The sequence below is a fragment of the Dromiciops gliroides genome, chromosome 3 (assembly GCF_019393635.1).
Source record: "Dromiciops gliroides isolate mDroGli1 chromosome 3, mDroGli1.pri, whole genome shotgun sequence".
NCBI classification, from domain to species: Eukaryota; Metazoa; Chordata; class Mammalia; order Microbiotheria; family Microbiotheriidae; genus Dromiciops; species Dromiciops gliroides.
Window position 1 is genome coordinate 656,092,352 of NC_057863.1, and position 14,395 is coordinate 656,106,746.

Below are 14,395 nucleotides of genomic sequence, written 5' to 3' on the forward strand. Positions count from 1 at the left end.
GACTCTGTTAAGTAAAGGTCAGGGGCCTCAGCTGATGGGATAGAAGGAGGTGCAGAAGGATTGAGGAAAGAAGAAAAATTTGGAATAATTTCTTTGGGGAGTGGGGCACAAGAGGCAGGTTTACTTAGCTTGGAAGTGTGGTTTCCTCAATACTTTGAGGCCACAATCTCCCCATACCATCTCCGTGGAGAATGTTGGGGTAAGGGGGAGGCCATATAGGAAGGAAGGAAGGAATAAGGATGTAAGTGCCTACTATTTGCCAGTCACTATACTAAGTATGTTACAAATATTTCATTTGATCCTCAGAACAACCCTAGGAGGTAGGTGCTATTAATTATTCCCATTTTACAGTTGAGGAAACTGAGGTAAACAAGTTTAAACAACTTGTCCAGGGTCACATGGCTAGTAAGTATCTGAGGATGAACTAGAGCTTGGGTCTTCCTGACTCCTGGCCCAGCACTCTTATGTGCTGTGCCACCCAGCACCATAGTTTAGCTCAATTCCTATACAGCATCAATCCTCCTAAGTTCAAGTCCAAAGCCTAGAGTACCTGACATCTCTGACCCTGAGCTCCTCCGGGTATTGTTGCTGGGTTGGCTGCAAAACCTGGCCTTGATTCCTGGACTCCCAGATCCTGAGTAGCTCAGACTCCATCAGGGCCATGTGGCCTGGGGACTGGAGGCTCAAGAGAAGTAGATTCTAGAGTGCTTCCCACCCCACACCCCTTACTACCTGGTCTTACCAACGGAGTCACTGATTTGGGGTCAAAATAATCAGAGTTACATTGAGTCATTCAAACAGTGCAAAACAAATGGCACAAGTTAGAAGCCAAGGATCCAGAAATAATCACATGGAGAAACTTAGCAATTTCCTTGCTGTCTAGGAAGTCATGGCGGCTATGGACAAAACTCATTTACGACATAAGCTCAATTTCAAAATATTACAGGGGGTAAGTATGTTTGGTGGGGTGAGGATAGAAAACAAACCATAGCTAATACAATCTCAAAATGCAGCAGAAATATTAGATCAGAAAATAAACTTGTAAAGAGCTTGATTTGAGATGTAGCAAAATCAGATCAATCTAAGAAACTCTGCCAAAGACAATGGGACAACGAATGTGAATAGAAACATACATGCAATCTCTTCTTAATAGAAACAACAGTACAACCACTACGATTGTCACATTTCCAGACAATATGTCAGTATGACACTAAGTTATATACCATGTGAAGAACTAGAAATGGCCTTTCAGAAAAACACCAATTGACTCTGACGGGAAGGAAATTCATGCAGAAAAGTATACATAATTATAATTATAATTACAATTATAAACAATTACAAATAAAATTACAACTATAAATAATTATGAAAGTATTCATAGACTTAATTCCAAGATATTGAAAATAAGGGAAAATAATTCACTATTTGACAAAAATTGCTGGGAAAACTGGAAAGTGGTTTGGCAGAAACTAGGTATAGACCAACACCTCACACCATATACCAAGATAAGGTCAAAATGGGTACATGATTTAGAAATAAAGGGTAAATGAATAATCAAATTAGGGGAGCATGAAATCCTTTACCTGTTGGAAATATGGATAAGGTAAGAGTTTATGACTAAGTAAGAGATGGAGGGCATTATGGAATGTAAAATGAATAAATTTGATTATAAAACATTTTCAACAAACAAAACCAATGCAGCCAAAATTAGAAGGAAAGTAGGAAACTGAGGAAAAACTTTTACAAGAAGTTTCTCTGATAAAAGCATAATTTCTCAAGTATGTAGGGAACTGAGTCAAATTTATAAAAATATGTCATTTCCCAATTGATAAATGTTCAAAGGATAGGAATAGACAGTTTTCAGAAGAAATCAGTTATCTGTAGTCATATGAAAAATGCTCTGTCATTATTGATTAGAGAAATGCAAATTAAAACCCTGAGATATCACCTTACACCTATCAGATTGACTAATATGATAGGAAAGGAAAGCAACAAATGTTGGAAGGGATGTGGAAAAATTGGGACACTGCATTTTTGGTGGAGTTGTGAACTTATCCAATCATTCTGGAGAGCAATTTGGAACTATGACTATAGGGCCACAAAGCTATGCATATCCTTTGGTTCAGCAATGCCAGTACTAGATCTGTATCCCAAAGAAATTGAAGAAAAATTAAAAGATCATTTTTGTACAAAAATACTTATAGCAGCTCTTTTATTGGTGGCAAAATATTGGGGGGATTCACAACCTGAATCAGGGGGATAGTTCACCCCCCAAGTTGGAGGCTTATTATGAATTTTGTAAAATAAAGAGATTTATTAGGAGAGAGGAATTTATGGGGGGGAGGGGTACACAGATCCCTGTGGAAAACTGTCCCATTTTAGTAAGAGACCTAGTCTTTTATATGTTTACAAAACAAAGGGGAAGAAATTACAAAGCAAGAGGAAGTGCAAAAACTGGGAAAGGTGAGATAACTGGCAAGGGATCTTTGAATAATGAGGTATCAGTAGGATATGTAGCAACCATTCATATCCTGTATATCACCTTGCACACCTTGGTATTGCTTATCAACTTATGGGGTCATGCTCTTTACACTTTATTCCTGAGGTGAGAGACAGAGCTGCTTTTCCTTTGGGAAAATTTAAGGATTCCTTGGGGGTTGGGATATTTAGGTTTCTTGGTGTCATGGGGCGCAGAGCACCCCAGAATTTCTCTGGGGCACACCGAGGAATCTTCTCCTTGAGAAACTAAACCAGAGGACAGATAACGCCTAGAGGAACCAAATCGGACTGAGCTAGCTTGGGATTCCTACCCTTCATTCAGGTCTCCCTTATCCTGGGGAGATAAGTTTGGGTGTGGCTTCGGCCTTTGTGTTCTGAGGAGGGATCCATAGCCACCCCTCACCCAATTCCTTTAGTCACTACCAGTGGGGGATGGTCCTCCACTGCTCACCCAATTCCCCCAGCTACCACCAGTGGGGGATGGTCCTCCCTCACTAAAGGAACTTTTCACGGGCAGATGGTCCACCCCCATCAGTCATCTATAAAAGTACCTTCCGGTCTCCTGTTCGAGGAGATTTGGTACCTCTGAGCCATGTGCTTTATGCCAAATCTCCCCATGAAAAGTCTGAGGATTTCTTTCATGGTTTCCCTCCCCCCACCCTTCCCTTCCCTTGCTCCTAAATAAACTATCACCTTGTTCTAACTAAGTTTTGTGTGCAAGAGGGTGTAATTCTTTAAAGAGGAATTCCCAAGAACCCCAACTCCCACCAACCCGTACCCCATTTTTCCCACTATATCATCGGGGTCTCACTGCACTCCTACAACAAAGGGATCGGAAATTAAAGGGATGCCCACCAATTGGGAAATGGCTGACCAAGTCAGGGTGTGTGATTGTGATGGAATACTATTTATGTTATAAGAAATGACAAACAGGATAGTTTTTCAGTCAACTCCCTAAGATTTACCAAATGTCATGTCGAAAATTAAATATAGTTTTTTTGCCTTTCTCCTACAAAAAATAATAAACAGATCAGAGATGTTAATTTTATAATATCTCCTACAATTTGTTTCCATATCTGTTCTCCTACCAAAAAAAAAAAAGATCAAAGAATATGTTTAAAAACCAGATCAGATACTGACAGGAAAAACATAGTATCAGTTTATTTGTCCCAAGAAGAAAAAAACAAAACATGATCATATGGAGAACCCTTCTGTGAGGAAATGGGGGATTGTCTCCTCTCAATAAGGATTAATTCAAAAGCTAATTTAGAACTCTCTGGGAGAGTGTATTCACTGATGAGGGCTAAATCAAGATAGAGAGATGGGAAAATTCAAGCAGAGGGGTGGGGATACTTGGTCCACTAGCTAGTTTTCACATGTAGATTGTAACCCTTGAAAAAGGGAGGGACCATTTCACATTAGGGATTAGGGGACAAAAGGGGGCATATGAGTCTTCATTTTTAGTCACCCACCAGCTGCACACTGGGTGGCCCATTCTCCCGAGAATGACAACGAATGAGCCGTTGACACATCACCACCGCTGAGTTCCAGAAAATTATTGTAGGAGTCATTTTCCTCACACCTTCCAAAAGGGGCTCAGAGACTCCCTCTTTCTGAGGGTATATTAATCTTTTTGTTCACTGGTTACAGGGTGTCAGTTTCATTAGCATGATACAAATAAACCCAAAAGCAAATACTATAACAAGAATGGATGTAATGCAAAGCAGTTTTTAACAATTGCAGGTATAACAAGTATGGAGGAAATATAGAAGCACCATGAAAAGATTACAGGATTCCAAAAAGGAATTTGGCAAAGATAAGGATACCCAGATGTCCCCATAAGATAGGGACTTACCATCCTGAGGAAAGAAGAAGTCACCAGGTAGGGACTTTTATCTGCTAGCTATCTGGGTCCAGTTTGGAGTTCAGTTGAAGGACATTTTGCTCCTATTAACCCAGGGTTTCATAAAAATACTTTTGGATAATAAGGTACCTCCATCAAATCCAGGTGATCCATACATTCGTATTAACAGTCATAAGGTTTTGTCACACAATCTTTTCACATATTTCTTAAATGTGTTTATCACTATGGGGTCTAAGTTTAAGTTTAAGCTTGATGAAGGAGGCTAAAAAGGGTTAACAGATAACTTAAGATTTGATCAATAGTAGATAGAAGGGTTAGCAGAGAAACTAAGACCTGAGTAACCAGAGGGTTACTATCAACAGAAACTTAGGGAAGGTAACCAGGAACCAATAACCATTGTAAGGGCCAAATTTATTATGGGGAGAGTTAATTGGGTGGCTTGCCATAATATTGGGGTTCAGAAAATAATGAGAGACCTCTAGGTCCGAAGTTTCCTCCCTTCCAAACTGCCTTTTTTTAGTTATTCCTCCCAGGCTAATAAGAAAGGAGATTAACAGTCTCTTTTCCACAAACAAACCAGGTTTTATTAATGGGAATAAAATTTACAACAAAGGTGAAGTTAATAAAGCCAGGGACAAGGAAATAGGGGAAGAGAAAAACAGATAAGCTCCCTGGCTCTAGCAAAGACTGACTCAAACCCCAAACTTGCTTCCAGTTCAGCTAGCTGGAAGATCTGGCCTCACTTCTAATAACTTACCATCTGGGGTCTGTAGTTTCAATGGGAGTCAGCTGTGCAGTCCCTCTCCAGTATGCTCCTGAAGATCACCAAAGGGAAAGAGAGTTTCCCAGTGCGAGTGTTCCCTTCTTACTTTCTCTCTCCCTCCCCCAAAGGGGAGGTCCTTCAAGCTGGATTGGCTGAGAGTGGTCCCCTGCTGATGTCAGTAGTACACCAACATGTCACTCAGGGCTGGCCAGGTGTGGCCTCCATCTAATCATACCCAAGTAGGTACTTAGTTTCTCATTCTCACCCAATTCAAACAATACTAAATTAATCAGGTGGGGCCCCTGGGCATTGGCTAAATTCTATTATTTTTTCACACCATTAATAGTTATTAATAATCCTGGATGACAGGATACCTAGAAACCAGATCTAAAAGAGATATCATAAACAGAGAGACCCTTGGGGTCTGACAAGTTTGTACATGTCTTTAGGAACATGCACAGAAGGACAAAATGTGTCCTTAGGTTCACCTTTTGACATTTAAATCCCCAAAACACACCCCTAGGGAGAAAGGTACCTACCTTGGAGGATGTCTTAGGACCCCAGGAAGTCCAAATTAGGATAAGACCTCCCATGTATCTCCTTAAAAAGGAGATTAAGATAATGAGGAGATAACCTACTTTTTCTTACTATAAATATAAGTGTGAGAAAATGGGTAATTGTCTCCTCTCAATGACCTGTTTTTAGGACAAAGGTCTCAGATCCCCTCCCCCTCTGGCTAACAAAATCACATGGTTCAAAGAGTCCTGAGTTGGTCTTAATAAGGTCCGCTCCTGAGTTATGCCCATATAAGGAAGAATTGATTAGTGATGGGAATACTGTATTTTGATTAGCTAGTTTTTGTGCATAGATTGTAACTCTTGAGTAATCAGACCAACGATGAAAAAGGGAAGGGTCCATTCACGTTAGGGACTAGGGTTTAAAACAGGGCCTCTGAGCCCCCATTCTTGGCACCCACTAGCTGCACACTAGGGTGCCTCCTCATGAGAAGGAAATAAATGAGCCTTTGTCACATCACTGCCAAGTTCCTGAGAATTATTGAGAAGAGGATTTCTTTCCCATACAATAACCATCTTTCTTCCCCCTATTCGAGATACCTTTTTTTTTTCTCCTATGGTATTCTCCCTGTGGCCTCACAGTCTTGTAATAAAACTTAGGAAACTGAGTCACTGAGTCTTGTAATTCTTTTGGAATGCCTTACGATCAATTTGATCAATTAAATCCATCCTTGCTATGGTAGCTACTTCAAGCTTATTCCTCACATGGAGGCTGTATTTGTGGGAAAGCGTGAACTAAGTTCTTAAGTGAATGATTTGTAGTAACTGTTTTTACCTTATTATCTGAGAGTAGTAGTCACTGGGTTCTGGAGAATGCTGTTATTTCTTCTTCACCTTCCTCCTTCCTCGTTTCTTCCTCTTCCCTTCATTTTCTTCTTCTTTCAAAAATCTGAGACAGTTTACTTTTTGTCCAGTGTGGTTTTCCTCTTTTATTTCTTGAAATGTAGCTCTGAAAAGACAGACTTTTAAAAATGCATTGTGTCTTAAATGGAGCTATCTGGCTCCACATTAAAACACAAATCTTTCTGGCATTCACTGAATGGCCAATAACAGCTGTAATCTGAGCCTCTGAGGCTCTTTGTTTAGGTTAGATGGCTTAGAATGAGTGTAAATAGCAATTATTTTCTGCTCTGACCAGAATTTTCCTCCCAGAATGGTATCTTTGTGATGACAAATTGAGCCATCTTTTGTCTCAGCTCTTGCCCAGCCCTTGGGCATTGAATGGTCATGACCTTGGGCAAGCTGAGACCTGGGAAAAACCTTGGTTTGGAAAGACCCACTGCATCCTGGGCCTTTCCCAGTCATCTTGACCTTTTTCTTGACACTAGACGTTGATTACTCTGGATGAGAGAATGAGGCTAATAACTTTGCACAGCTCTGGCCCACTCATATCTAATTTACTATCAAGTCAAGACATAACCCTGTTATGGGCCTAGAGCACCCCAGAAGTTCTCTGGGGGGTACATTAAAGAACCTTCTCCTTGAGAAACTAAACCAAAGGACAGACATACTTAAAGAGATAAGTAGAACCTGATCAGGACTGATTTAGCTCTGGGACCCCTACCCTTCATTCCAGTCTCCCTCACCCCTGGGGAGAAATGTTTGGGTGTGGCTGCTGCCTTTGTGCCTGGAGGAGGAGAGAGATGGCTTGAGAGATCTGCAGCCACCCCTCACCCAATTCCCCCAGTCACCACCAGTGGGGGATGGTCCTCCCTCAATAGGGGAACTTTCCACAGTCAGACGATCACCTCATGGGACCACCATCAGACCTTTATAAAAGTATCTGCCTGTCTCCTGCTCAAGGAAATTGGTATCTCAGAGCCATGCTCTATGCCATGCCTTTTTCCCCATGAGAAGAAGTCTAAGGATTTCTCTCTTGGTTTCCCTTCCCCAGCCCCTAAATAAACTATTATGTTATTCTATTGGATTTGTGTGCAAGAGGGTGTAATTCTTTCTTTCTTTCTTTCTTTCTTTCTTTCTTTCTTTCTTTCTTTCTTTCTTTCTTTCTTTCTTTCTTTCTTTCTTTCTTTTTTTTTTTGGGTGAGGCAATTGGGGTTAAGTGACTTGCCCAGGGTCACACAGCTAATGTCAAGTGTCTGAGGCCAGATTTGAACTCAGGTCCTCCTGAATCTAGGGCTGGTGCTCTATCTACTGCATCACCTAGCTGGCCCTGGGTGTAATTCTTTAATTAAAAAAATTTTGTGCGTGTGTGTGAGGCAATTGGGGTTAAGTGACTTGCCCAGGGTCACACAGCTAGTTAAGTGTCAAGTGTCTGAGACCAGATTTCAACTCAGGTCCTCCTGAATCCAGGGCCGGTACGCTATCCACTGTGCCACCTAGCTGCCCCAGGTATAATTCTTTAAAGAAGTATTCCTAAGGACCCCAAACTCCTATCCCAACCCCCCTACCCTATTTCCCCATGACAACCCTCATGATGTAATTGGTCTTCTTCAATAACAAGGACCACTACCACCACCAATAATAGGTTTTTTTTATCAGTGGGATTCTTTTTATGTTTGTTTGTTTATTTTTCCAGTATACTTCTTGAATTTACACTTTATCTTTGGTCTTGGCTTTGCATAGTTCTGAAGAGAATGGGCTGAACTTTTGTTCTCCTAGTTCCAGGATTTCAGGGACAACACAGGCTGGTGACCTGCAATCTTTTGGTGATTTTATACTGGTTCCATCACAGGCAAAGTCTAATTACTGCCCCACTGGTTTGATCTCTGCAAGTTCCTGACCTCAGTTTGGGTCAGAGGCACACACACACTTGTGGGCTTGCCTCAGCTAGAATTCCAGTAAACTGCTGCTGGATTCAGCCATGATTAGCCAGCTGGAAAACTCCACTTTTTCTGAGTGACAGAACTACAGGCTCTTCTTGGTCTGCGCCTCCTCTACAGATTGAGCTTGAGGCTGAAATTGAGACCCTATTCATCTCCTGAAGTCAGGGCAACACAAATGTTTCTTGCTTCTGAACTTGTTTCTTGGTCAGTACAAACTCTAGACCACTCACCCTGGAGGCTACCACCCCTTGATGCAAGTTCTCTCCTCAGTTCATTCTGGGTCTGTGAGCTAGAATTGGGTAGAGAATGACAAAGCTGCCATTTGTCACATGTTCCTGCAACATGCACAAAATTGGGCCACTCTGCTGGGTCTGAGATCTTTTCTTGCCCTGCTGCATAGCTTCAGTACTTTTTTTAGTGCTACACATGGCTGCTTGTGACCTGATCCCCAGTGTCCACAGACCTCTCTGTCTCCCTATGGTGACCTGGGATGAAAAAAAGATTGACTGGGCTTTCTCTATCAGGGGTCAGCCTAGCATGTTTTCTAGATCTATGTGCAGGAGTTGTGGGATAGAGAACAGTTATACTTCCTGCTTTTCTGCCATCTTAGCTCTATCATTGACTCAAACCTAAAATTTTTACAAAATAAGGCAAAAGCAAATAGTCATTTACCTATTAAAAGACAAAAGCAAAAATAATCATAACATTCACTCAATTGAAGGCAAGAATATGAATAATCAAATGATTAGTTTTGCCCATAAGTCTTGGTCACACTCTTTTCTCAACGCTGTCAAATCATCCATTGGGGAGAGTGGACATATACTAGGAGAAATCTAGCAGTGGTGCACAGGAGGAGAGATACCCAGGTATCTAGGACAACTTGCTTTTATATAATACTATAGGAACAGATTCATTTTGACCTGTCTCAGTTCCTTAATAAATCTATTTGCCTTCATCTCCAATGCCAAAAAATCTTCTGTTCAGAACATAATTAAAGTATTGTAGAAAGGCAGTTTGTTATTTATGCTTTCAGGCAGTTTATAGAATTGGGACCATAGTTTTCTCATTATTTTTCAATTTATCATTTGCCCGTGGGAAAAAAAAAGGTAAAAGGGCACAGAGCTTGGAAGACTTCTAGTCCTAGACTGGGTATTCACCCAGAAAGGGGAGGGGAGAGAAGTTGCTCAGTCCAGCCCTTGATTTGTTGACTCACAGCAACATGTTATTAGAAAAATCAGGATGGCTGTTAGACTGATCCAGTGTCCAGTGGTTCATGTCTAATGGATTATTCAGGAGCAAGAGATACAGACAATACAGACAAGTACAAAGAACACTAACCTGTCTCTGCAATTTTCTAGGTAGAACAGTAAGTAGCTTTACTGGTCAATATTTCCTGCCCTGAAATTTCCCTGGGTAAATTTTACCTTGTCCATGTGGGAGGGCTTCAGAGCTTGAAAACTTGATCTTGATCTGATCTTGTCTGTCATATCTGGGGTGGCCAATAATTGTCACAAAAATTGTATAGGGTTTTGTTGATAGGTACTACTGTCAATCACAAATCAACAATGTTGATATAGGGAAGCATCAGTTCATTGTCATCGGGGCACAGATATCACTGTAATAAAAATCAATGAGCCCAGAACCTTGGTTTCTTTTTTTCCTTAATAGTATTTTATTTTATTTCCAATTACATGTAAAGATAGTTTTCAACATTCATTTCTGTAAGATTTTGAGTTCCAAATTTTTCTTACTCCCTCCTTCCCACTCCCTTCCCCTTTTCCCCCTGAAAGACAGCAAGCAATCTGATATACAGTGTATATGTATAATCATGTGAAACATATTTCCACATTAGTCATGTTGTGAAAGAATAATCAGAATAAATTGGAAAAACACAAGAAGAAAATAAAAAACAACAACCACCACCAAAAAAAGGGAAAATAGTATGCTTCCATCTGCATTCAGACTCCATAGTTCTTTTTTCTGGACGTGGAGAGCATTTTCCATCATGAGTCTTTTGGAATTGTTCTGGATCATTGTACTACTGAGAAGAGCTAAGTCTATCACATAATGTTGATGTTACTGACACAATGGATTCTTTCTTTCCTCTTAATGGTATTCCACACCCCCCCCACCCCACTTACATGATAAATGAGAAATAATCAGCAGAGGGAAGATACTAGAATTAAGAGGGTCTGGGAAAGATTTCCTGTAGAAGATGTAGAAGATTTTAGTTGGCACTTGAAGAAAGTCTAAGCCAGGTTGTGGAAATTAGAAAGAAGAACATCCCAAGAATGGGAGACAGCCAGAAAAAGTGTCTGGAGCTAAGGGATACAATGTTTTGTTCAGGGAACCAGTTTTACTCAATCAAGGAGTACAAAGGGTTGGAGGGTGGAAAGTGTAAGAAGACTGGAAAAGCGTGCGTGTGTGTGTGTGTGTGTGTGTGTGTGTGTGTGTTCATGCACGCGCACGTAGGGGGTTTAGGTTGTGAAGGGTTTTGAAAACCAAAGAGACAATTTTATATTTGATCATGGAGGTGAGAATGTATTGACTGGAGTTGATTAAGTGGGAGAGGGGTAACATGGTTGGACCTGCACCTTAAAATAGTAGATTGGTGGCTGCATTGAAGATGGGTTGGAGTGGAGAGAGATTTGAGACAGGGGAACTCCCCAGCAGCTATTGCAATCACCCAGGCATGAGGTGATAGGAGTGTGTACCAGGGTGTGGCAGTAAGAGAGGAGAGAAGGGGCCATATTTGAGACCTTTTGCAAAAGTGAAATCAACAGAGCTTGGCAACATATTGGATATAGGGGTGGGTCGAGAGATAGTGAGGAATTGAGGATGACATTCAGGTTTTGACGTGGATGGCTGGGAAGATGGTGGTACCCTTCACCATTGTCCTTCCCACCAAATAGAAAAGTTTGGAAGGGGGGAAGATAATGAGTTCTGTTTTGGACCTGGTGAGTTTAAGGTGTCTCTTGGACATCCAGTTGGAGATATCTGACAGGCAGTTGGAGATATGGCTGGAGGTCGGCATAGAAGTTTGTGCAGGATAGGTTGATTTGAGAATCATCAATTTACAAATGATAATTAAATCCAGGGGACTGATGAGATTGCCAAGTGAAGAAGAATTGAGTGAGAAGAGAAGAAGGCCCAGGACAGAATCCTGTGAGACACCCATGTTAAGTGGATGTGACTTGACTGAGAATGCAGAGGAGGATCAATCAGATTAGTATGAGAACTGGGAAAAAGGGATGTCCCAAAAACCTAGAGAGGAGAGAGCATTAAGGAGAAAACATTGAGCAACACTATCAAAGGCTGCAGAGAGATTAAAAAGAATAAGGGTTGAGAAATGGTCAAAGGATATGGACAGGCAGTTTTCTGATGAAGAAATCAAAGCTATTGCCATATGAAAAAATGCTCTAAATCACTATTGATTAGAGAGATGGAAATTAAAACAATCCCAAGGTACCACCTGACACCTATCAGATTAGCTAATATGACAAAAAAGGAAAATAATAAATGTTGGAGCTGTGGAAAAATTGGAACACTGATCCATTGTTGGAGTTGTGAACTGATCCAACCATTCTGGAGAGCAATTTGGAACTGTGCCCAAAGGGCTATAAAGCTGTACCCTTTGACCCAGCAATACCACTATTAGGTCTTTTCCTCAAAGAGATCATAAAAAAAGGAAAAAGGACCCACATGTACAAAAATATTTATAGCTGCTCTTTTTGTGGTGGCAAGGAATTGGAAATGGAGGGGATGCCCATCAACTGGGGAATGGCTGAATAAGTTGTGGTATATGAATGTAATGGAATTAGTATTCCATTGTGCTGTAAGAAACAATGAGCAGGCTGATTTCAGAGAAACCTGGAAGGACTTACATGAACTGATGCTGAGTGAGATGAGCAGAACCAGGAGAACATTGTACTCAGTATCAACAACATTGGGTATTGATCAACTGTGATAGACTTGATTCTTCTCAGCAATACAATGATACAAGATATTTCCAAAGGACTCATGATGGAAAAGGCTCTCCAAATCCAGAAAAAAATAAAAAGAACTGTGGAATCTAAATGCAGATTGAATCATACTATTTCTACTTTTTTTGTTGTTTTTCTTTGTTGAGGGTTTTTCCTTTTGCTGAGATTCTTCTTTCACAGCATGACTAATGCAAAAATATATTTAATGTTGTATGAGATGATTATGGATTTGAGTCAGATTAAACTCTGAGGATGGGGTCTGGAAGATACCCAACCCTGCCCCAGTATAGTTTAAGTTTATTGCTTGTCAAATTCTCACTGTCTCCTTTAAGTTTTATTGCCAATTAACAGTAATTTTACTTCTGCTCAGTCTCCCCGCTTGTCAGCTACATCTTAGTTTTATCTGGAATCCATCATGTGTCAGAACCCCAGTCCCTGTTGAGTGGGTCGGGGAGTTTGCCCACCAATTCAATACTCGGGACTCAAGAAGAAAGGGCAGGCGATCCGGGGCTCTGCACAGGATGCGGCAATTAAGTTGAGACCAGATGGTAAGTGACATGCTTCTTTTTTTCAGAGCAGAATCTCCTTGACCTTAGGGTCCCAACAATGGATTATTCTTTTATTCTTTATTCTATTTCTTTGATTTCCCAACATAGCCAAAGAGATAGGGGCCAGGAAAGGGGAGGGGGCAGTCAGTGGGAACTGTGATTCCTCTCACTGTCACTCCCCCGTTCCCTCTTCCTTCAGTTTGACCTTGTTCCCCCTCCCCTTTCCCTGCCTTGTTCCTGGAAAACGTATGCATGTCTCCATACATTGATCATGAGCTAAACACGCACCCTGGGTGAGACAGGATTGGATATTAGATTGTGAGGTCGCCTTAGTGTGTGTGGGGACTTCCTCCCTAACAACATTACTATAAAAGCTCAAGGCATGTATTAGTTATTGCGACTCGGTTATTGAGTTTGCCTGTTCTTGCGAGAATGTAATAAATCTGTCTCTGCTTGACTTGGTGGTCTCCTCGAGTTATTTGGGTAAACTGAGGCAGTTTGCCCCAAACAAGGTGATTGTACATATTTAACCTATATCAGGTTGCTTGCAGTCTTGGGGAGGGGGGAAGGGAGGAGAGGGAAGGAGAAAAAATTGAAACTAGAAATCTTATAAAAACAAATGTTGAAAACTATCTCTACATGTAACTGGAAAATAATAAAATACTTTTAAGAATAAAAAGGAACAAGGATTGAGAGAAGGCCATTGGATTTGGCAATTAGAATATCATTGGTAACTGGGGAGAATAATTTCAGAGTAATTATGAGGTAAGAAGCTGGGTGTAGGGGGCTAAGAATGACAGGAGAAGTGGAGGTGTCTCTTGCTTTCTCAAGGAGTTTAGCCACAAAGCACAGAGGAGATAATGATAGCAGGGAATGATCAAGTAAGGGTCTTTTGAGAATCGTGAAGATATGGGCATGTGTGTAGGGACTAGAGAAGGAGCCAGTAGACAAGGGGAGATTGAAGATGCGAGGGTAGTGATGACAGCAGAGGCAATCTGTTGGAGAAAATGGGATAGACTTAGACTGCTTGTGCAGGCACTGGGGTTTGCCTTGGTAAGGTGGGGCTACCTCTTTGTTTAAGACAAAATGAGTTTTGTCTGAGAAGGAGCTAGTGGGGGAAAGGCATCTGAGGAACATGAGACGAGGAAGAGAGAAGAGCGGTTCTTGGTGAAGGGTCTCAATTATTTTCAGTAAAATATGAGGCAAGGTTTGCAGCTGAGAGGGTGGAGGTAGGGCGAGCCATGGGAGGGCTGAGGAGGGATGAAAAGGTTTGGAAGAGCAGAAGTGGATAGTGGGAGAGCGAGTTGATAAGCGCCCAGTTGAGGTCTTCATGTTCCTTCAGCTGAGGCTGGTGGAGTCATGCAGGGCTAAGGCTTGGCA